The 25,415-nt window shown below is 36.1% G+C and overlaps 1 non-coding gene across 1 annotated transcript; it reads right to left on the bottom strand.

The window, feature by feature from the left end:
- Window positions 1-24,579: 24,579 nt before the first annotated feature.
- Window positions 24,580-24,687, bottom strand: LOC148546166 (small nucleolar RNA R71). Its single transcript, XR_015901876.1, has one exon. It is a non-coding gene; the product is annotated as a small nucleolar RNA R71 (small nucleolar RNA).
- Between the last annotated feature and the right edge of the window lie 728 nt (window positions 24,688-25,415).

Genomic DNA, 25,415 nt, shown 5'->3' with positions numbered 1-25,415 from the left:
CTAACTTCTTTTAACTCATGAACACGTTTCTTTTTAGTTTTTTAGGTACTAAAATTTCCAGAAACACAATTTCACATTTTTATCCACTTTTAATGACATTCAAAGCTTGAAACTTAAATCCCAAGTGTAACAAATAATTTCAGTGTTTCCATATTGTTGAGTTAGTAAACAATAATAACATTTTTAGGTAATGAAAAACATAACTTTGGTTGGCTTGATAACTGATGGGAGATAAATGTCGGTCTAGAATTTCTCAATAAAATTTCATTGCAAGTATAGTCCAAATCAAAAATTAACCTTCAATCAAAGTTTAAAAGGTTGTCACAATACAAATCAAAATAATCGGGAGTAGAATTTTGGGTCGTTCTCCCTAGGAATTGCAATCGAGTGCTCAGTTATTGGCTATGCGGGAAGTATTTTTGGAATTTTGAATAATAGACAAGAAATGTAAATAACACAAGAGTAAATGACAATTAACTAACAAAGAAAAGAAAATCAAATGATAAAAAGGTCTTGGCAAGGGTTGATGGTTAAGGATCACTATCTTTGTTACCAACCACAATATGATAATTACAAAGATCACTCCCACTTAGTCATCCCCAAAATTAGAGGAAAGTTAAGTGAGCTTAATTGATCCTAGTCCATAAGTCCTAGGCACTCACTAATTAATTTAGTGAACACTAGTGTCAATGGAAACAAATTATTAATCACTTGGACATTAGTAACTCAAAGTCACTCAAGTTACCATCCCAAGCCAAGAATATAAAAATCTACACTAAAGCTAAAAGAAACATTTCATAAAATACCTAGAGTGTAATAAAGGCAAACATCATAAAATGCAAGAATTAATAAAACCTATAACTAACCAATACAACAAATCAATAATAGCAACTAAGAAAAACATCAAAAGACATGAAAACATAAAATTACATTAAAAGGGAATTAAAATTGACAAGAGAGTTCATGAAATAAAAATGGCAACATAAAGAAATTAACAAGAGAAACTAAGAGGATTAAGATAATAGAACAATAAAACATAAAGAAAGTTGAACTAAAAATAAGAAATAAAACTTGGATCTAAGAAAATTTAACCTAACCTAACCTAAATTCTTGAGAGAAGAGAGAGCTTCTCTCTCTAGAATTCTAACCTAAAACATGAGAAAAATCTATTCTATGACTACTTTTTTCATTCTCCTTCAATCCTTGAGTTCAATAGCATCAGAAATGAGTTAGATTTGGGCCTGAGTAGCTCCAAAAATTGCCCCAACGTGTTTCATTAAGTTGGTCACGTGCTGCTTGTCACGCGTACGCCTCGCATGGCAGATTTCCAAAACTTCATTTTTTCATGAATTCTCTACTTTTACATGCTTTTTCTTTATTCCTTCAATCTAATCTTTGCCTTATAAGCCTAAAATCACTAAACAAACATATCAAGATATCGAATGGGAGAGAAGTGAATTAAATTTATCAATTTTAAATCCTTAAAAGCATGTTTTCAATCATTAAGCACAATTAGGGAGAATTACAAAACCATGCTATTTTAGTGAATAAGTGTAAGAAATTTGATAAAATCCACCAAATTCAATACAAGATAAACCACAAAATTGTGATTTATCAATAACCTAAAAGTATTTTGATGAATTATTTAGTATTTCAGGCCCAAGTCACTATTCATTTGTGGAGTCCAAATATAAAGAGCAATTAGCCCATTGTATTGATGCTTAGACAAAATCAACAAGGATGCTGGCAAATGGATGAAACCCATCTCCAACCATAACCCAGTCCATAGGCATCATGAAAAACATGAAAGTAATATGCTTCTGTAGATGCACAATACGGGTAAAGCAATCAAACAAGAAAAAGGCACTTCCCTTTTTCATTAAGCACCAAATCAAATGAAAGAAAAGCAAATCTTGGAGACTATGTCAAATCAAATGGGAGCCAAAAGTAATTTTCTCAAGTTAAGCTAAATTAAAAGAAAAAGGTAAAAGGTTTCCATAAACATGCAAGTAAATTACTTGCTGATTTCTCCTTTTCTCTATACAACTATTTTAGGTAACATGCAGAAAGTGGTGGCTACTCTGATCTGCTGTGAATAAATGGCTAATATTGAAACTTGGGGCTAAAGCACAAGATTAAGGGTTTGGATTTGGCAAACTCATTAAGAAAGCCATATCAATGAAGTTTTTGCTACTTATCTCTCCTCTGCTGTGCTTAACTTTGATCTCAAATTCCTGATTTTTCGGTCTAATTGAAGAAAAAGAAAGGGAGACTTTAACTGGTTCATGATTCAAGGAGATAACATTCGAAAGCAAGCCCTAGCCATGGAAACAAAACTCAATACAAAAAGAAAAAATTAACTTCAGTTTGTCAAGGAGAGTGAACCAAAGTTTGAGTTTCGTTGAGAGCTTCTTTATTGTTCTTGCTCAATGTTTTGGACATCATTTCTACATCAAAGAAATATTCTGGCAAGATAGAGAGCTACATAAATCCGGTTCATCTTATAGCTTTAGAGTTATTCTACATCATCTCCTTTATGGTTTATTATTGAATATTCTGTTTGTATATTGTATCTTTTTTTGTTTCTATTAAGTGATAAAAGGCATATAAGTGAGGCATTAAGAAAAAACGATTGAGAGAACAGGCAAAGAGAGTTACTTGGAGAGAAAATCCAATATTTATGTCTTATCTCGTTTGATTGTATTTCTATTTTTGTATCATGTACCTGTGAGGTATCCCTTGCTAAGTTGGGTGAGCATTTAGTGTGTTAAGAGTTTAGGAAATCAAACCTAGCCAAGACAATCTTAGATAGAAACTTGGTTTGTCCCTGATAGGATTAGGTTGAATTCATAGGAATTGACATATGTAATACTTGAAAAGATAGTGAAAATTCTATCTCGGTTGTGATGGAGACTGAATGTAGACTACATAGCACAAGGTAGCTGAATCAAGATACATGGCTATATCATTCTCTTCTTTCCTGCTCTATTTCTGTTTTCTATCATTATGAGACAAAATGAAATTGTCTCTTGTATAATCTATCTCGTAGACATAACAAAAGCTCAGTTTTATTTTCTTATTTGAGGATTATTTAATCAAAGTTTAAAGAAGGTCATAGATTCAACCTCTTTTTCTCTTGGCCATCAAGAACCTTCACATACAATTTCCAGAGGCAAATAAGCTTCATATATACTCAAATAGCAAGTCAAAAATAGAAAAGCACCACTGAATTTATAGATTGCAAAATTAAGCACAAAATTGTCACAAAGTGGCTTATATGAATACCGAATCAAGTACATATTCTAATTATTTCTAACTCTTACCTCTTATTTAATTCAGTTCTTAGACCTTTCACACATCAGAAAACACTCACATAAAGGGAGAGACACAACTGGTGGTGGTGCAGTATTTTTCTTGGCCAAAATTGTGTCGAAAAAAGTGATCGATGAAATTAACCACTTTGAGCTTGAATTTCTCTAGCTCCTTAAGTGTGATCCACATGGGCTTCAAGAGGGTTTTTCTATGCATGAAAAAGAGCAAGAATTTATCATGGCCAATGCTGAAAAAAAGAAAAAGAATAGAAACGGAATAAGAGCTCAGCTTGCTGAATTTTCGGTAAAAATGCAAGAATTAGTGAAAATGGGTAAGGAATTGTGTTTATATGGTTTGAATTCTTGAAGATCACTTGAAGAACAATGGAAGAACAGTAGGAATGAGGGCTGGGACATGGATCACAAGTGAAATAATTTACTCTCTTTCTTTCTCTAAAACTTGGCCATTTTGTGCAAAAATGCATAAAGTGTTTCATGAATTTTGTGATAAGGATTTCTTAAATAAAAATCTAAGTCTAAGATGGATTAATTGTGGTAAAAGGAGATGAAAATTTTTGTGCTCAAGGGGTAGGTATTAATGAAGAAGGGGCATAAAAACGAGGAAGCTTGGTCAGTGCTTGCATGTCGAGCTTATCGACAGTTAACCACAGTTAGTTACTTGGGGTTAAAAATACAGCATAGAGAGGTAACAGGCTGAGATAACCTTGGCCCATAGGCTAAGATGGAGGGGCAAGTTACGTGGGTGGCAAGTAACAAGATTCTAGGTCTCTAGGAGTCGTTTGCGGAATAGTAGTCAGAAATTTGGTTCGGAGTAACTTTTACCGTGTGGTAAAATAATTAATGTCTAAAATTTATCTTGGGGCAAAATTACCAAGCTAGAAATTATTTTTACCCCTGATTCTGAGTTTTTCAGGTACTAACTTTTTTTTGGTGCACGCAAAACTGTTACTAAAAGTGAATTCTTGACTCAAAAAGTCTCTAGTGAGAAAAATAAACCAACGGCATGAAAGTGTTTACTTTTTACTAGTCAAATTTGACTTAGAAAAATTAATTATCCTCATAAATTCAACTTTAACATATTAATTACTATTTTCTAATTTATTTTTATTTTTTTATCATTGGGCCTGCGTCACTAATAGTTATTAGACCGTAGTTCAGGATTTTGTGGAATAAATTACAAAATAGCCAGAAAAGCCAATTTACCGAAAACAGAGTTCTTAACAACTCCTAAGGACATTATTAACTATAATATTGTTTGCATGACCTAATCGAGCATGCCAAAGAAGAACTCTATCACCATTAACTACTGAAGCAAATGCAGCACAACTGGTTTATGAGGTCGTGAAGTCACAGAATTTTATAAAGTCCTTTGTCTACATATCCTTGAAGAAGTAATTCACTAGTGTCTTGTGATTTTATACAACTACAGTTAGAGTGAAACTCAAAGTACACACCATTGTCATAGCAAAACTGGTAGACACTCAACAAGTTCTTTGTTATACCACGAACATGTAATAGCTTATCAAGTATGAAATTTTTTTTAGCTTAAATTGGACTTAAAAAATGACTTGCAAACACTATTGATATTCAAACTTGACCTGTTGCCAACCACCACCTTCTCTGAGCCATCATACTCTTCTCTATCCACCAAATTTTGAGAGTTAGAAATAATATGATGCGTTGATCCTGAATCAGGGTACCAACTTGGATCCACTACAGTGACTAAAGTTGTCAATACATTGCTCAAATTTGGATTTGGTTGTGTCTGAACCATCTGTCTCTCACTGTTCCTTTCACCATCCTCCCTGAAATTTTTATCAAATCTCTGTCAAAAATTCATCGCTATATAACCATATTTATCACATACCTGACACTGTACACGATTAAACAAACCAATTCTGCCTCTGAATTGTTGATTGCGATCATAAAATTGACTTATGCCATTTGAGGAACTTCCTCTATCATAAAATTGACTTCTACCTCCACTATCATAAGTCTAATCCCTGCCTCTAGTATCATAAAATTGATTTTTATCTTTAATGAACCCTTTACCATTAGTTCCTCTATCAGTAGCAAACTCAGATCTATTCTCAAACATTGCAGATCTGTCTATACCGAATTGAGACCTTCCTCTTCTGAATACTTTGCCTCCTCTACTAACATAACCACCTCTAACCGGTTCTCTTTGAAAATTGCCTTGAGTATGTTGTGCAATGTCTGCTTGAACAAACTGATCAGGTTTTCTAAACTGTTCTAGCATACACTCATGTGCCAGCAATACAGCCTCTAACTCACCTACACTAATACTTTAAGGATGGATCAATGAAGTAATTAAAGGAGCATATTCCTCAGTCAATCCATGGAGTATAGCATTCACATGATCACTCTCTTTAACTGGCTCTCCTATAGAGGCTAAAGAATTTATTGTACTCTTAATTGCAAGAACATAATCACTGATAGAAGCACTTATTTGAATATTGCTTAGTCTATTTTTCAATTGTATTACCTTAGCTTTGATTTGTGATGTAAAGAAATCCTCCAATTATTTCCAAACTTCATGAGAAAAGGTACATTCAACCATTCGTATTGTGAACGGTTTACTCATCGACGCTAGAAGCCACAATTTGAGTAGGCTGTCCTGCCTCTTCCATTTCTTGTACTCTGCATTCAGTGTTCTTGAAACTGCATCAACTACGGTTAGAAATTTAACTAGTATATCTTCACTAGTAATGTGATGCAAAAGATTATTTCCTTCAATTGTAGACTCTTCTTGGTCCATCCATTGAAGATAATTTTCATCGTCATGCTTCATGGAGATTGGAGTAGATGCGAATCACCGATTTATAAGTGCACAACCTAGATCTGAGATAGCTGAGACTTCTAACACTATGGAAGTAGTGAAACTTAAGCTCTAATACCATAAAGGTATCAGATCTAGGTTGGCAAAAGAAGAGAAAGGTTCAAGATAAAAGTTCAATGGATTCGAGAGAAATGAGAGAAAAGGAAAAGTAGCACTTGTCATTTTATTATCACTTTAAAAAGTTCTCCAATGTACTCAATGAGTCTATAGTAAAGTATACACACACACACACATACACTTTTAGCATGGTTCTAACCACTTAACCACTAGCCAGCTCGGCATTCTTCGGGAACATTTTACTCATCTTTATCACAAATTTCAATAGTATTTTTATGACTAACAACTGCTGGCATAACCACTATTGTTTGAGAATATCACGTCAGATTGTGTTTGCGACAGTTTAAATCACCGCAATATACCAATCGTGAAAATTGTTACTATTTTGCATAAATTCCGCCATATAGTACCATGGAATTTTCAATTTTTTTGCGGGCCTATATAGAATTGTTAAATTTTTAAACTTTTTTGAGGTGGTTATACTAGACCTCATTTAAAGCTACTGCAAAAATGTATTTTGTAGCATGAGTCTCTAATCGCCACTATTTTTTTTTTAAATATTCTAGGTACTTTTTCTTTACTATTTAGGTTTTTTGTTTTAATGTTAAAAATCTTATTATCTTTTCCTATAGTAATCTAAATGGGTAGAGAAACTCATGAAACTATAAATGCAAAATAAATAAATATATGTATATATATTTAAATATTGATAATGCCCATGCCTAATTAAGAGTTGCATAGTCAAGTAACTCAAAAAATGTATGCTTCAAATAAAATAACATATAGTCCTAATATATATTTTTTGCTTTTTTCCTCTAAGGAATTCATCCTTGGAGTAATGTTTGGTGTGGCAGCTCCCTACCTTGCCATTTTATTAGATATTTCAGAGCATCTCTATTACTTGGCTTTTTATCTTCTTTGCTGCTACTTTATTCTCCATTGCCTATCTTTTTATCTTCTCTGCTACTTTATCCTCAACTACTTGCCTTTTCAATTTCTCAATTGTCACTTCTACCTATAATCCAAGCAGCACTCTCTGGGTCTCCTCTATTTGAACTCCATCACTCGGTTGTTATGAATTCTGACTAAAGAGTTAACTAGGACTTGGTCCGAAACCCATGCCATGCATTCCACCGATAGTGCTCTTTTCTGAGAACCTAAATAAGCGAATCATTTTGAGACAACACTCTAGAGGATTCATCATGTTGATTAATCTCCACAATTCTTTACTACAAACATACATAATCAAACATAAGCTATTATCATTTTTTCATTAAAATCAACGAAAAATAATATAAATAATTTCAACATAGTACTTACACCAATTGCCTGAGCATCTTTATGGATGTAAGAGCCACCACTTCTCTTATTCACCATGTTTTATGTCTCTCCTCTACTAACTAGTCTCGCCTGTAGTTGTGAATATAACAATATAGTTTATACCATCATATATTCCCAACTTTTTGAATCGCTTGTGTGACTATACAGTTCATAATATGTAAATGAAGAGATTGTAAGAAAGTGATTTTGAATTAATTACCTCGTCTTCTCTTCACCTCCCCAAGCTTTTTGAGTCTCTTGTGTAACTATACAGTTGTTTTAATCCGTTCACATCATTTTTTTACACTTCTGTTATTCCATCAATAGTAAGAATGGTAAGATATCATTCCTGTCCAACTCAATGCAACATAAATTGATTTATATTGTTACAAATTCAAATTAGATTACCTATTTGATGGCTCTATGGCAATATGCAAGGAACCATTTTCATTGTTGTTCTTCAATTCCCAGTGAACGTTGTAACAACTAGGTATTTCATATCATGAGATTTTAAAATTTTCTATGATTGAAATCTACAAAAATTGTGTGTCACAGTTTGACTCTGTTTAATGAGAAAGATCCGTGTCAAATATCTAGGGTTACTATTTACAAAAAGAATGTTTTATTAGTGAATAGTGAAAGATCTTTTTTAAACCACAAATTACCAGGTCAAAATTCAACCAGTACGAGATTTTTATCCGTACTCTTTGTTCTAATAAACTATACTAAAATATTTTAGAGATATTTTAGAGTGAAGATAATTTATCATATTAATGTCATAAACACTGGCATATGAGCTAAACAGTTACCGCTCTTGATAATTATCTCTTAATAGTTAATATGAGTTATACATCTCATCCTTATTTGTCTATTGATTTCGTGTATCTCTCCCTTCCTTATCATATATCATTTATTTCTTTTCACTTCCAAGAATATGAGGAAAAAAAAGAGAAGTCAAGTTACATACATTCATGTTCAAACTTAATTTATGAAGGATTCAAGGCTCTAATACAAATTTTTCTCTAATTAGTCAATTCCTCTCTTCCTCCTATTCACATCCATACTAATTTTCTCAAATTTTGTCAATAAAATATCTCTATTTTCTCTCCTCTTAAAATTTGGTTTTGATGTTTTGAGAGGGGATGATCCATTTTTAAATTCTTCTTGTTCATGAATCATACTGTAAGCTCCTAAAGAAGCAAGAATCACAAGCTTCTAAGCTCCAAAGGTGAGACAATATCTCTCCTTTCTCCATATAAAATTTTTCCATCATGGCTTCAATAATGATAATTATGTTTTAATTTAAATTAGGTATTTTTGGGTATCCTAAAGAAATTTAGAATTGCGATAAGGGTTATGTTAGTGTATTTTTTTCCTAATGTTGTCATAAAACCCTCTATGTGTATGATGATGGATTGAATGAAATTGAATATTCGAATATGTGAAGGATGATGATGGAATGATTATAAGATTGTTGGAATGATGTAAGATACAAAATGGAAGCACAGGGAGAATTAGGGTTATGTTTAGAAACTTTGAGACCAAAATGTAATTATAAAAAGGTTACACTAAGCTATCTAACTTCAAAGTGTTGAGATAAAACATTAGTAATTATGTTTAAAAGACCAAATATGAAAGTAAGATTAAAATCCACCAACAAAAGTGAATAAAAGTTTTAAAACCTAGCTTAGGGGAAAAATATAAATAAAAAAATTTAGGAACAAAAGTGTCGCACTCAAAAAGAGAGATAGAAACTAAAAGTGAGAAGATTATTGGTGCATGAAATTGACTCCGCAAGTTTCGCACAGATAGACCGGCAAGTGCACCGGGTCATCCAAGTAATACCTCAGGTGAGTGAGGGTCGAATTCCTCTTAGTTAGGCGGATAGAAAAGATGGTTGTTGTAAGAAATGCATAAAAATAGGATAAAGATAGAATTACTTAATAAGTGTGAAATCAATGGTAAGAAAGCAGCTGAGGCTTTGGAGATGCTTCATCTTTCTGAACTAACTTTTCTTATTGTCTACTTCAACTGTGAATGATTCATTCTATGGTAAGCTGTAAGTGATTAACGTTGGGGTTAGTGGTCATTAATCTCCTCTGCTTCAGATCAAACATTGGTATCAATGGTCATTCAATCTGAATAGGGTTGAAGCTCCTATAGTCCATTCCCTTGATGATCCTACTCCAAATGCCATAGACAAGGTCGAATCTTCTGGATCAGAGAATGCTGCTTCATGATTCTAGCCTATACCTCAAAGGCCCTAATCGCCCCGTACTTCGGCTGAGCAGATGTTCCCATGTCCCCAATGAAGTCATGGATTAGCCGTCTAAGAGATGTATAATCAAGCTTGTGGTTCAATACTATCCCGCCAGGGACTCGCAAGAACCCATGTAGAAAGCGGGTCATACTTTCGTTCCAGCCAGTTTCATTCATATAAAGAACGAAGATACATCTTAGAATGAAATCAAACACGGATTGAAATAGAAACATTAATATTATTAGTCCATAAAAATCAACAGAGCTCCTAACCTTAACTTAGGAGGTTCAGTTGCTCTTAGCTTACAGAAAATAGTATGAAGTGTTTGAATGGACAAAGATCCCTGATGGGCAGAAAATTGCCGATTAAGAATTTATAATGGAAATAACATTGCAAGCACAGTTCTTAACCGACGAAAATTCTGCTTATCAAATTAAAAAAGAGTTATCACAATTTAAGAATAAGATACCGGGAGTAGAATTCCCAGGTCGTCTCCCAACGAGTTTACAAAAGAGTGCAATTTATTGGTCAGGAATTTTCTGAGAAATTTTGGAGTTGGGAAATGAGAAAATAAATGATTATAAATTATAGCAATAAAATTTAACAAGAAGTTTTATATATTTAAAATAAAAAACCTTATACTAGGAGAAGATTAATTGGAGGTTCTATCCTTGTTGATTTTCCCAAGTATAATAGCAATAAGTTGTTGCTTCAACTTAGTTATCCTTTACCTAATAAAAGAAAGTCAAGTAATTGAACCAACTCTGATTCACAAGTTCTAATCCCTTCCCAGGGAAGGATTATAGTTAGTGACTAGAGAGTCAGCTAACAACTTCCAATTACAAATTAACACTTGAGTATTCCAACTCAAGGGTCTCCTATTAATCAACTCCAAAGTCAAGTTGGGAGCCAACTCCATTGACATGGATGCCATTTTCGCAAACATGTAAAGGGAGTAGAAAGGAGACTGATGCACCACTATTTTGTGGTATATTTTGTACTTAATTGAGTAGATTTTATCCACTAAACTCACACTTATTCATAGAATTCGCATGTTTTACATTTTCCTTCCTAATTTTGTGCTATGATTGAAAACATGCTTCTTTGGCCTTAAATTCGCTAATTTTAATCCTTTCTTATTACCATTCGATGCCGTGATATGTTTGCTAAGTGTTTTCAGGGTTTATAGGGCAGGAATGGCTTAGAGGATGGAAAGGAAGCATGCAAAAGTGAAAGGAATACAAGAAATTGAAGGAACTGCAAAGCTGTCAAGCCTGACCTCTTCGTACTGAACTGACCATAACTTGAGCTATAGAAGTCCAAATGAGACAGTTCTAGTTGTGTTAGAAAGCTAACATCCGGAGCTTCGAAATGATATATAATTTGCCATAGTTACATTGAAGATAGGAAATGCGCACGCGTGCATCACGTGTATGCATGGATTGTGCGAAATTTCAGCGTATCAGAAATCAAAATGGCGGCAATTTCTGGGCTGTTTTTGACCCAGTTTCAAGACCGAAAAATACAAATTAGAGGCTAAGAGTGGAGCAGAATCAGGGGACGCTTCTCATTATTCACAATTTATGTTTTAAGATTCCTAGTTTTATGCTTTTGAGTTGGATATTGAGAAGAGTTACTACCTCCGTTGAAGTCTTTATCATTCTAGTTTGTTTCCTATTCCTTTACTCTTTTTATTCCCCATTTACTTTGTTTAGAGTTATATGGATACCTTCGATTTTGGAATTAATTAATGCAAAGATAATTTTCTATTTAATTTCATTATTTCTTGATTATTTTCAATTGAGTCCAATTATCATGTTTTCTTTCTACTCCCTTTACATATACATGAAATTGGCATCCATGTCAATGGAGTAGATTTCTAACTTGATTTTGGAGTTGATTAATAGGAGAACCTTGAGTTGGAACACTCAAGTGTTAATTTTAATTGGAAGTTGTTGGCTGACTTTCTAGTCTCTAACTCTAATTCTTCCTCAAGGAGAGGATTAGGACTTGAGGTTTATAGTTGGTTAGTTAGTTACTTGACTTTCCCTTATCAGGTAAGGGATGACTAAGTAGAACAACAACCTCTTATTATTACACTTGGGAAAATCCAACAAGGATAGAACTTCCAATTAATCTTCTCCGGGTCAAGGCTTTTTATTTTAATTACATAAAACCTCTTGTTAATTTTCATTGCTTTAATTTATAATCATTTATTTTTCCATTCCTCATTCAAAAATTTCTTAGAAAACTCATAACCAACAACAAGAACACTTCCCTGCAATTCCTTAGCTGTCGCTCTTTTAGTGCCTTTCCTTGCCGGTGTCTTGTCAGTAGCCTTCTCTTTTCCTTTCTTGGTACGCATCCTAAGGAAGAAAGAAAGAGGAAGAATATTAAATATAGATAGCTAAAAACGGGAAGGAAGAAATTCCAAGTGATAATAAATGCCCACGAAAAGATAATAGCTTAAATACATGGTAGCTACAACATGTAGGTAAGACATCAATAAGATCATCAAGGCATATCATAACAACAAGATGCAAGATGGTTTATGGCATGCAAGTAAGAGGCATGAGAAGCATAACTCAAGCATCAATTATTAAATGTACTAAATTAATCAGCACTTGTATGATGATAATTGTGAATGATATACTCAATACATGTGGAGTGCAAGAGTTGTGAAAAAGAGGCATTAAATTCGTAAGAATAGAATAGAAAAGAGATCAAAATGCCATGTTGGCTTTTTCACACACTTGGTGTGCAAGTTAAAATAGGAATTAAAGTAATTAATCCAAGTGTATATGAGACCCCAAAATAAAATGTCAATTGTCAAATTACTCCTCATAATATCCACAAGCTCAAATATAATAAAATAAGACCCAAATAAAGCTCCAACACCAACATAAAAATACATGATAAAAGAATGAAAAAGAAGGTATGAATAACTAAGCTGATTAAAAATAAATAAAATAAACAAATGCAATAAATAAAAGAAGAAAGAAATAATGGAAGAAAGGAAGAAGAGAAACCTTAAGAAGAAAGTGAAAATAGGATGCTGAGTGGAAGTGAGAATGAGAGAAGAAGAGTGAGAATGGACGAGGAAAAGAAAAGGAAATCGTAGTTGCCGGCATTGGTGGCTCCGGTGGTGGTCCACCGGTGGTGGTGGAAGAAAGGAAGAAGAAAGAAGTAAGAAGTAAGGAGAAAGAAGAGGAAAAGAATGAAGAAGAAAGAAGGAAGAATTAGGATTGAATTGGAATTAGGATTAGGGGCGGGGGGGGGGGAATTGAAACTGACGACATGCTGATTAGGTGATGCGGCGCAGGCGACGCGCACGCGTACTACACGCGTACGCGTGGGTTGTGCAGAAGTGGGGTGACGCATAAGCGTCGGTCACGCGTACGCGTGACCTTGGTGGTGCCAATCGTGCGAGTCCAGCCTCGCGCACGCACAACTCTCTGTTTTTTTCGCACTGGGGCGAAAATTGCATGCGACGCGTACGCGTCAAGCACGCGCACGTGTGGATTGCCATAAGGTGAAAGTGACGCGTACGCGTGGGTGAATTTATGCTTCCAGCACGATGTCAGCATCAGACCATCACAACTCTCTCTCAAAACACATATTTACGCCGATTTCCAAGGCCATGCATGCGCGTCATAGACGCTTATGCGTGGGTTGCCAAAACCACATGTGACGCACACGCGTGAGGTATGCGTACGTGTGGGCTTGCTTGTGCGTAAGGAACGGTTCCTGCACAGCTTCCACGTAACTCTCTATTCAATCCTAAAGTATTGCGCATTCACGCCTGACGCGTACGCGTCATAGACGCTTGCGCGTCGAATGCTTTCTTTTTTTTTATGTAGAATAAATATATTTATGCAAAACTTAACACTGAGAAAAAATAACATAGAACTAATAATAAAAATGAAAGATCATACCATGGTGGGTTGTCTCCCACCTAGCACTTTTCTTTAACGTCCTTAAGTTGGACGGTCCACAAGCTCAGTCTTCTGCTGTTGCTGGATCTGCCAAGAGGAAGATCTCCATCTCCTTGTTGTTCTTCATCTTCTCACCATGGTATAGCTTTAAGCGGTGGCCATTGACCTTGAAGTAATTGGGGCTTGAAGGATGACTCAGGTGGAAGACTCCATATGGTTCTGCCTTTTCTACTCTGTAGGGTCCTTCCCACCTGGATCTCAACTTGCCTGGCATGAGTCTCAACCTTGAGTTGTAGACTAGGACTAACTCCCCCAGTCTAAACTCTTTTCTCTTGATATTCTTGTCATGCACAGCCTTCACCTTCTCTTTGTATAGCCTGGAGTTCTCATATGCTTCGAGTCGAAGGTTCTCTAATTCCTGCAGTTGCAACTTCCTTTCTGCTCCAGCTCTCTCCAATTCCATGTTGCATTCCCGTACCGCCTAGAAAGCCTTGTGCTCCACCTCCACTGGGAGGTGACAAACCTTTCCATAAACTAGGCGAAAGGGACTCGTTCCGATTGGTATCTTGTATGCTGTCCGATAAGCCCAAAGCGCATCTGCAAGCTTGGTATTCCAATATCTTCTATGAGGCTTGACAATCTTCTCCAATATGCGCTTTATCTCTCTGTTATACACCTCGGCCTGCCCATTGGCCTGGGGATGGTAAGCCGTCGCCACCTTGTGAACAATGCCATGTTTCTTCAGTAGACCTGTCAATCTCCTGTTACAAAAATGAGTGCCTTGATCACTCACGATTGCTCGTGGTGATCCAAAGTGATAGAAATATTATTTCGAACAAAAGAGACAACAATGTTAGCATCATTAGTTTGGGTAAGAATTGCTTCCACCCATTTAGAAACATAATCAACAGCTAACAATATGTATAAGAAACCATTAGAGTCTGGTAATGGACCCATGAAGTCAATGCCCCAAACATCAAAAATTTCACAGAACAATATAAGTTGTTGGGGCATCTCATCCTTCTTGGATATATTCCCAAACCTTTGGCATGGAGAGCAAGATTCACAGAAGGCAATTGCATCCTTAAATAGTGTGGGCCACCAGAATCCACAATCTAAAATTTTTCTAGCTGTTCTTTGAGGACCAAAATGTCCACCACTCTCAGAAAAGTGGCAGACCTCTAAAATTGACTGGAATTATGATTGTGGCACACACCGTTTAAGTATTTGGTCAGCACCACATCTCCATAAATATGGGTCATCCCATATATAATATTTGGACTCGCTTTTAAGCTTGTCCCTTTGATGCTTAGTAAAATTAGGAGGAAAGGTACGACTAACCAAATAGTTAGCTATAGGTGCGTACCAAGGAACCACCTTAGATATTGCATGCAAGCTATCAAACGAAAAAGCATCATTGATAGGAGTGGAGTCATTCTTAATGTGCTCTAGGTGACTCAAGTGGTCCGCCACTAAATTTTGGAAACTACTCCTATCTTTGATTTCTAAATCAAATTCTTGCAGCAACAATATCCAACGTATTAACCTTGGTTTGGACTCTTTCTTAGCTAACAAATATTTTAGAGTTGCATGGTCTGAGTATACTACCACCTTAGTACCAAGTAAATAGGCTCAGAATTTATCTAAAGCAAAAACAATAGCTAGAAGCTCTTTTTCAGTGGTAGTATAATTAGACTGAGCAGCGTCTAAGGTCTTAGAAGCATAAGTAATTATATAAGGTTCCTTACCTTCGCGCTGAGCCAATGCCGCTCCTACTGCATAGTTGGATGTGTCACACATTATCTCAAATGGCTGGCTCCAGTCGGGCCCTCTCACAATCGGAGCTTGAGTTAAGGCGATCTTCAGCTTATCAAAAGCCTCTATGCAGTCTTCACTCAGCTCGAACTCAACGTCCTTCTGCAGCAATTGGGATAAAGGCAATGCTAACTTGCTGAAGTCCTTGATAAATCGCCGGTAGAAACTTGCATGGCTAAGAAACAAACGGACTTCCCACACGGAAGAGGGGTAAGGTAAACCAGAAATAACATCTACCTTTGTTGGATCAACTGAAATACCAGTATTAAAAACAACATGTCTTAGAACAATACCTTGTTTTACCATAAAATGACATTTTTCAAAATTCAATACAAGGTTTGAACTAACACATCTTTCTAATACTCTAGCTAAACTATCCAAGCAAAGGTTAAACGAATCACCTTACACACTAAAGTCATCCATGAAAACTTCCATACAGTTCTTAAGAAGATCTGAGAAAATATTCATCATGCATCTTTGAAACGTAGCTGGTGCATTGCATAAGCCAAAAGGCATCCTCTTATATGCATGCGTTCCAAAGGGACATGTAAAAGTAGTTTTCTCCTGATCTTCAGAAGCTATATGAATTTGAAAATAGCCAGTGTAACCATCTAGAAAACAGTAGTAGGATTTATCTGACAGGCGATCAAGCATCTGATTGATGAAAGGCAGTGGGTAGTGATCCTTGCGAGTGGCCTGGTTGAGACACATATAATCAATGCACACCCTCCAGGAATTTTTCACTCTAGTAGCCATGAGTTCCCCGTGCTCATTCTTCACCGTTGTGACGCCAGACTTCTTTGGAACTACCTGTACTAGGCTGACCCATTCACTATCTGAGATTGGATAAATGATGTCGGCTTCAAGCAGTCTGGTCACTTCCTTCTTGACAACTTTTAGAATGGTGGGGTTCAACCACCTTTGAGGTTGACGAACAGGCCTTGCTCCCTCTTCTAAAACTATATGGTGCTCGCAGACTTGAGGGCTGATGCCTACTATATAGCTTTCTTGTGTCTTCTCAATACACTAAGCAACTGCTCCTCTTGTTGGGAAGTGAGTTCCCGTGCAATAATAACTGGGAGATTCAGATTATCTTCAAGGTAAGCTTACTTGAGGTGGGGTGGAAGGGGCTTCAACTCCATTTTCTGCTGATGGCTAGGCACTTGATCATCTGGAGCCATTGGTGGTGGCAAGGTATCTTCAGTAAGCTCAGAGGGTTTTCCCACACTTGCACCTTGCTCCATGTTCATCTCTTCTACTTCTCCCTGGTGAACTTCAGCCACAGTCTCATCAATAATGTTGCACTGGAAGATGGAGTGATCTTCTGGTGGGTATCTTATAGCTTCATCCAGGTTGAAGCTCACTGCTCTGCCATCTATCTCAAAAGAGTAAGTTCCTGAGAAGGCATCCAATTTGAACCTTGAGGTCTTCAGAAATGACCTTCCAAGCAGGATGGATGATGGTCTTCCTGAGTCATTAGGGGGCATCTCCAAAATGTAGAAGTCAATAGGGAATGTGAACCCCTTAATGCTCACCAGCACATCTTCAGCAATTCCAACCACCGAGATTATGCTTTTATCTGCCAAAATAAAACGTGCTGCCGACCTTTTTAAGGGAGGGAGCCTCAAATAATTATATACAGATAATGGCATAATACTAACACATGCACCTAAATCACACATGCAGTCAAAAAATTGTACACCCTCAATAGTACAAGTAACCATGCATGGACCCGAATAACCACATTTTTCCGGTATAGCACCCATTAAAGCAGAAATAGAGCTACCTAGAGGAATAGTTTCTAAATAATATATTTTATCTTTATTCATGCATAAATCTTTTAGAAACTTATCATACTTAGGTACCTAGCGAATAGCGTAAAAAAGAGGAATGGTTACCTCAACCTTTTTGAAGATCTCCACCATCTTGGGGTCTAGCTCCATCTGCTTTCTGGGTTTCCTAGCAAGGTGTAGAAAAGGAATGGGAATGGCCTCTCGTGTAGCTTCATCTTCCTTTGGTATTCCATTCCTTGGTTGAGCTGCTTCTTCTTCAGCCATGTCTTGTACTTCATCCTCTTCTTCAACATCCTCTACCTCAATAATGTCTTCAACTTGAATATCTTCTTTTGACCTTGGCTCTTCGGGACTCCTCTCTTGCAGTGTAGTTCTGGACCTCAAGGTAATGGTACTGATTCCACCTTTGGAGTTGGATAAAGGTTGAGAAGGGAGTGCACTGGAGCTTGAAGGTTGATTGTTGGAAGTAGAGGGTGTTTCCAACCGGGAGATGAGGGCTTGTAAAATGGAGTTAAGACTGTTTATGGTAGAGTTAATTGTATTTTGAAGGTCTTTTTGTCCTTGCGCAATAGAGCGAAGCATATCATCATTAGAGTAGGAAGGGGGGTAAGTAATTTGAGGGGCTTGCTATTGGTTGTTTTGAGGCGCTTGGGCTTGCCTTTGGTGAGGTGCTCAGTAAAGCTGGCCTTGGTTCTGCTGTTGGTAAGGAGGGTTCTGCTGATACCAGTTCTGTTGATTATTATTGTTGTTCCACCTCTGATATCCACCGTTATCTCTTCCTCGTTGATTGTAGTTGTCCCTCCATCCTTGGTTGGAATTATCTCTCCACCCTTGGTTGGAATTATCTCTCCATCCTTGGTAGGAGTTGTCTTGCCAACCTTGGTTATAATTATCGCCTTGTTGATAATACCCTTGATTCGGGCGGTTATAGTAATTACTAGTAGCTGCCAAGGTGTTGTCTTCTTGTTGGAGTTGTGGACATTCATTAGTGTAATGAGAATAGTAGGTACATATTCTACACACTCTCTGAGAAACCAACTGTTGACACTGTTGTTATGGAGGAAGCTGAGGTTACTATTGATTCAGCTGGAGCTGCTTCAGTATATTGGTCATTTCTCCCAGAGTCTTTGTGAGAGCAGCAGTCTCACTACTAGAGGAAACCTCCGTAATAGCTTTGGGATGGTTGTTCCTGTGCCTAGCGTTCTGGGTAGACTCAGCTAGATCGGTGATCAGTTGCCACGCTTCTTTCGCCGTCTTGTACTTAGTCAGAGAGCCATTACTTGCAGCATCTAATATAGTCTTCTCTTGAGGCTTCATGCCTTGGCAGAAATAGCTAATCAACACCAACTAGTCAATCTTGTGGTGGGGACATGAGTCTAGGAGATTCCTGAAGCGTTTCCAATACTCGTAAAGAGTCTCTGATTCGCCTTGGATAATGCAGGAAATTTCTTTCCTCAGTCTATCTGTAACTTCAGCCGGAAAGTACTTATCCAGGAATTCCCTTATGAGCAGATCCCAATTAGTAACAACTTCTTCAAGTTGAGTGTAGAACCACTCCCTTGCCTTTCCCTCAAGAGAAAATGAGAAGGCATATAACCAAATAGTAGTCTTATCCGCACCATAACACCTAGTAGTTGAGCAGGCTGTCTGAAAATCTCTGAGGTGCTTGATAGGCTTTTGAGTAGGTAAGCCATGAAACTTGGGCAGTAAATTGATCAGTGCAGTCTTCAGTTCAAAATCCGCAGCCAAGTTTGGATGACGCGCTTGATATGGTTGCAGAGTAAAGTCCAGAGCTCCTGCTTCCTAGAGAGTAATTCTTCTAGACTCCGCCATAATACCTACGGATAAATCAACAGAATCAGTAGAAGATGAGCTTGTTTCTTCCTCAAATGACCTTCAGATTCGCCATCATATAAGACTGGTGAATTGGTAGAAACCACTTCACCACCCTCAGAGGCTAACCAACTCCGAGCTCGCATAATACGTGAAATAGTTTTTTCGATTTCAGGATCAAACGCGGCTAAGCTCGGATCCGGTAACGAACACATCATTCAATGAAAGAAACATAGAGCTCGTGGTAATAAAATAAAATATATTAAGAAAAATTAAACTGAAAATAGAATAAAAATGCAAAGATGCAAATATAAAAATATTTACACCAACCAATAATTTAGCACATTGTTGCAACTCCCCGGCAACGGCGCCAAACATTGATGGGCGGAAAATTGCTAATTAAGAATTTATAATGGAAATAACGTTGCAAGTACAGTTCTTAACCGACGAAAATTCCGCTTATCAATTTAAAAAAGAGTTGTCACAATTTAAAAATAAGATACTGGGAGTAGAATTCCCAGGTTGTCTCCCAACTAGTTGACAAAAGAGTGCATTTTATTGGTAAGGAATTTTTTGAGAAATTTTGGAGTTGAGGAATGAGAAAATAAATGATTATAAATTAAAGCAATAAAATTTAACAAGAAGTTTTATATATTTAAAATAAAAAGCCTTGACTAGTAGAAGATTAATTGGAGGTTCTATCCTTGTTGATTTTCCCAAGTATAATAGCAATAGGTTGTTGCTTCTACTTAGTTATCCTTTACCTAATAAAGGAAAGTCAAGTAACTGAACCAACTCTGATTCACAAGTCCTAATCCCTTCCTAGGGAAGGATTATAGTTTGTGACTAGAGAGTCAGCCAACAACTTCCAATTACAAATTAACACTTGAGTATTCCAACTCAAGGGTCTCCTATTAATCAACTCCAAAGTCAAGTTGGGAGCCTACTCCATTGACATGGATTCCATTTTCGCAAACATGTAAAAGGAGTAAAAAGGAGACATGGTAAATAAAATTAATTTAGTAAAAGCAATGTTTTTGAAATAATGAATTAAGGGGAGGTGATATTCAAACCAATAAAGAAATTAAATGTAAAAATAACTCTTGCATTAATAATTTTCAAAATCAAAGATATTCATATGTAACTCTGAACAAACTAAATGGAAAATAAAAGAGTAAGGAAATAAGAAAGCAAACTATAATGATAGAGACTTCAGACGGAGGTAGTAACTCTCTCAAGATCAAATCCAAAAGCATAAAACTAAAAATGTAAGAATGTGAAGAACCCTAGAGGAAGTAGTATTTTCTCTCTAAAATTCAAAACTAAAACTAAAACTAAGTGAATGTGAATGTGTGTTGAGTCTCTGCTTGTCCCCTGGCTCTAGTCTGTGTTTCTGTGCCGAAAACTGGGTCCAAACTCAGCCTAAAATCGCCCCCAGCGTCTTCTGCAGTAGCAGCACGTGATGCATGTCATGCGTACGCGTCAGTCACGCGTACGCGTTGATGGTCTTTGATGAGCGGATAATTTATACGCTTTTTGGCATTATTTTTACATAGTTTTCAGTATGATTTAGTTAGTTTTTAGTATATTTTTATTATTTTTTAAATAAAAATTACTTTTCTAGACTTTACTACGAGTTTGTGTGTTTTTCTGTGATTTCAGGTATTTTCTGGCTGAAATTGAAGGACTTGAGCGAAAATCAAATTCAGAGGTTGAAGAAGGACTGCAGATGCTGTTGGATTCTGACCTCCCTGCACTCAAAGTGGATTTTCTGGAGCTACAGAATTCCAAATGGCACACTCTCAATTGAGTTGGAAAGTAGACATCCAGGGATTTCCAGAAATATATAATAGTCCATACTTTGATTAAGGATAGATGACGTAAACTGGCATTCAACACCAGCTCCATGCTGCATTCTGGAGTCAAACACCAGAAACGGGTTACAAAGTGGAGTTAAACGCCAGAAATAGGTTACAAATTGGTGTTCAACTCCAAGAAAGACCTTCACACGTGTAAAGCTCAATGCTCAGCCCAAGCACACACCAAGTGGGCCCCAGAAGTGGATTTCTGCATCATTTACTCATTTTTGTAAACCCTAGTAACTAGTTTAGTATAAATAGAACTTTCTACTATTGTATTTACATCTTTGATCAGTTTTATACTATCTTAGACCTTTATGGGGGCTGGCCATTTGGCCATGCCTGGACCATTATCACTTATGTATTTTCAACGGTAGAGTTTCTACACTCCATAGATTAAGGTGTTGAGCTCTACTGTTCCTCATGAATTAATACAAAGTACTACTGTTTTTCTATTTAATTCAAGCTTATTCTGCTTCTAAGATATTCATTCGCACCCAAGAACATGATGAATGTGATGATTATGTGACGCTCATCATCATTCTCACTTACGAATGCGTGCCTGACAAACACTTCCGTTCTCCATGCAAACAAGCTAGAATGAGTATCTCTTGGATATCTAATACAGGGGACCGAGTCCGAGATATTAAAATCTTCGTGGTATAAGTTAGAACCCATGGATGGCCATTCCTGAGATCCGGAAAGTCTAAACCTTGTCTGTGGTATTCCGAGTAGGATCTGGGAAGGGATGGCTGTGACGAGCTTCAAACTCGCGAGTGCTGGGCGTAGTGACAGACGCAAAAGGATCAATGGATCCTATTCCAGTATGATCGAGAACCGACAGATGATTAGCCATGCAGTGACAGCGCATTGGACCATTTTCACTGAGAGGACAGGATGTAGCCATTGACAACGGTGATGCCTAACATAAAGCTTGCCATAGAAAGGAGTATGAATGATTGGATGAAGACAGCAGGAAGGCAGAGGTTCAGAGGAACGAAAGCATCTCCATACGCTTATCTGAAATTCTCACCAAGGAATTGCATAAGTATCTCTATCCTAATATATTTTAATTATCTTTTAGTACACTATAATCTCTTAATACATTTGAATCCGCCTGACTGAGATTTACAAGGTGACCATAGCTTGCTTCAAGCTGACAATCTCCGTGGGATCGACCCTTACTCACATAAGGTTTATTACTTGGACAACCCAGTGCACTTGCTGGTTAGTTGAGCGAAGTTGTGACAAAGAATTAAGATTATGAACGTGCGTGCCAAGTTTTCAGCGCCGTTACCAAGGAATGGAACCGTCACGATTTCTGCGCACCAAGTTGTTGGCGCAGTTGAGATCACTATTTCGTGCACCAAGTTTTTGGCGCCGTTGCCAGGGATTGTTCGAGTTTGGATAACTGACGGTTCATCTTGTTGCTCAGATTAGGTAATTTTATTTTAATTTTAAGCTTTTTATTTCTTATTTTCGAAAAAAAATACAAAAATATTTCTTCTTTTTCGTTTTTCCCAAAATAATTTTCGAAAAAAAAACCAAAAAAAAAAATTAGCAAAATCATAAAACCAAAAAGAATTTTGTGTTTCTTGTTTGAGTCTTGTGTCACATTATAAGTTTGGTGTCAATTGCATCTTTTTAATTTTCTAAAAAAAAAAATTTATTTTCGAAAATTTCATGCATTGCATTCTTCATGATCTTCAAGTTGTTCTTGGCCAGTCTTCTTGTTTGATCTTCATATTTTCTTGTTTTGTGTCTTTTCTTGTTTTTCATATGCATTCTTGAATTATTAATATCTAAAGAATAAAAATTTTTAAGTTTGGTGTCTTGCATGTTTTCTTTTCTTGAAAATTTTTCAAAAATAAGTTCTTGATGTTCATCTTGACATTCATAGTGTTCTTGCATGCATCACATGTTTTGATCCAAAATTTTCATGCATTGAGTCTTTTTTATGTTTTTCTCTCTCATCATTAAAATTCAAAAAATAAAAAAATATCTTTCCCTAATTTCACTCATAAATTTCGAAAATTTGAGTTGACTTTTTCAAAACGTTTTAAAATCTAGTTGTTTCTTATGAGTCAAATCAAGTTTTCAATTTAAAAATTCTATCTTTTTCAAATCTTTTTCAAAAATTAAATCTTTTTCATTTTTCCTTTCATAATTTTTGAAAATTCCAAAATGATTTTCAAAAATCTTTTTCTTATTTCTATTTCATATTTTCAAATTTAATGCTAACAATTGATGTGATTGATTCAAAATTTTTTTAAGTTTGTTACTTACCTAGTAAGAAATGTTCAATCTTTAAACTCTAGAATCATATCTTTTTAGTTTCTTGTTAGTCAAGTAATCAACTTTAATTTTTAAAATCATATCTTTTTAATTTTCAATCATATCTTTTTGATTGCTAATTTCAAAATCTTTTTCAAAATCAAATCTTTTTAATTTCCAATTCAAATCTTTTTCAAAAATGATTTTCAATCATATCTTTTTTTTAATTTCAATCATATCTTTTTCAAAATCAATTTCAAAATCTTTTCTAACTTCTTTTCTAACTTCTTATCTTTTCAAAAATTGATTTTCAAATCCTTTTCAATCAATGTTATCTTTTTGTTTCAATCATATCTTTTTCAAAACTACCTAACTAATTTTCTCTCTTATTTTCGAAAATCCCTTCCCTCTTTTTCAAAATTTCTTTTTGAATTAACTAATTGTTTTAAACTTTAATTTAATTTAATTTAATTTTTCTTTTTTTAATTTTTAATTTTCGAATTTCAATTTTAATTTTAAATTAAAACCAAAACTAATTTTTTTATTTTATTATTTTCGGATTCTTCTCTTCATCTCAAAATTTGAACCCTCTCTTCCTCTTGGTGTTCGAATTTCTCTTCTTCTATTCTTCTATTCTTATACTCATATAAAGGAATCTCTATACTGTGACATAGAGGATTCCATATTTTCTTTTGTGTTCTCTTCTTTTTCATATGAGCAGGAGCAAGGACAAGAACATTCTTGTTGAAGCAGACCCTGAACCTGAAAGGACTCTGAAGAAGAAACTAAGAGAAGCTAAAATACAACAATCCAGAGAAAACCTTACAGAGAATCTTGAAAAAGAAGACATGGCCAAAAATAATAACAATGCAAGGAAGATGCTTAGTGACTTTACTGCACCTAATTCCAATTTACATGGAAGAAGCATCTCAATTCCTGCCATTGGAGCAAACAACTTTGAGCTTAAACCTCAATTAGTTTCTCTAATGCAACAGAACTGCAAGTTTCATGGACTTCCATCAGAAGATCCTTTTCAGTTCTTAACTGAATTCTTGCAGATCTGTGATACTGTTAAGACCAATGGGGTTGATCCCAAGGTCTACAGGCTTATGCTTTTCCCGTTTGCTATAAGAGACAGAGCTAGAGTATGGTTGGACTCTCAACCTAAAGATAGCCTGAACTCTTGGGATAAGCTGGTCAAGGCTTTCTTAGCCAAGTTCTTTCCTCCTCAAAAGCTTAGTAAGCTTAGAGTGGATGTCCAAACCTTCAGACAGAAGGAAGGTGAATCCCTCTATGAAGCTTGGGAGAGATACAAGGAACTGACCAAAAAGTGTCCTTCTGACATGCTTTCAGAATGGACCATCCTGGATATATTCTATGATGGTCTGTCTGAGCTATCAAAGATGTCACTGGACCATTCTGCAGGTGGATCTATTCACCTAAAGAAAACGCCTGCAGAAGCTCAGGAACTCATTGATATGGTTACAAATAACCAGTTCATGTACACTTCTGAAAGGAATCCTATGAGTAATGGGACGCCTATGAGGAAAGGAGTTCTTGAAATTGATACTCTGAATGCCATATTGGCTCAGAATAAAATATTGACTCAGCAAGTCAATATGATCTCTCAGAGTCTGAATGGATTGAAGGAATCATCCAACAATACTAAAGAGGCATCTTCAGAAGAAGAAGCTTATGATCCTGAGAACCCTGCAATAGCAGAGGTGAATTACATGGGTGAACGCTATGGAAACACCTATAATCCCTCATGGAGAAATCATCTAAATTTCTCATGGAAGGATCAACAAAAGCCTCAACAAGGCTTTAACAATGGTGGAAGAAACAGGTTTAGCAATAGCAAGCCTTTTCCTTCATCCACTCAGCAACAGACAGATAATTCTGAGCAGAATCCATCTACCTTAGCAAATATAGTCTCTGATCTATCTAAGGCCACTTTAAGTTTCATGAATGAAACAAGGTCCTCCATTAGAAATTTGGAGGCACAAGTGGGCCAGCTGAGTAAAAGAGTCACTGAAACCCCTCCTAGTACTCTCCTAAGCAATACAGAAGAGAATCC

This window comes from Arachis ipaensis, chromosome B9 (assembly GCF_059453495.1).
Source record: "Arachis ipaensis isolate K30076 ecotype BB chromosome B9, ASM5945349v1, whole genome shotgun sequence".
Taxonomy (NCBI): domain Eukaryota; kingdom Viridiplantae; phylum Streptophyta; class Magnoliopsida; order Fabales; family Fabaceae; genus Arachis; species Arachis ipaensis.
Note: the sequence above shows the minus strand (reverse complement) of the source record. Positions and strands in the feature narration are given on the sequence as shown.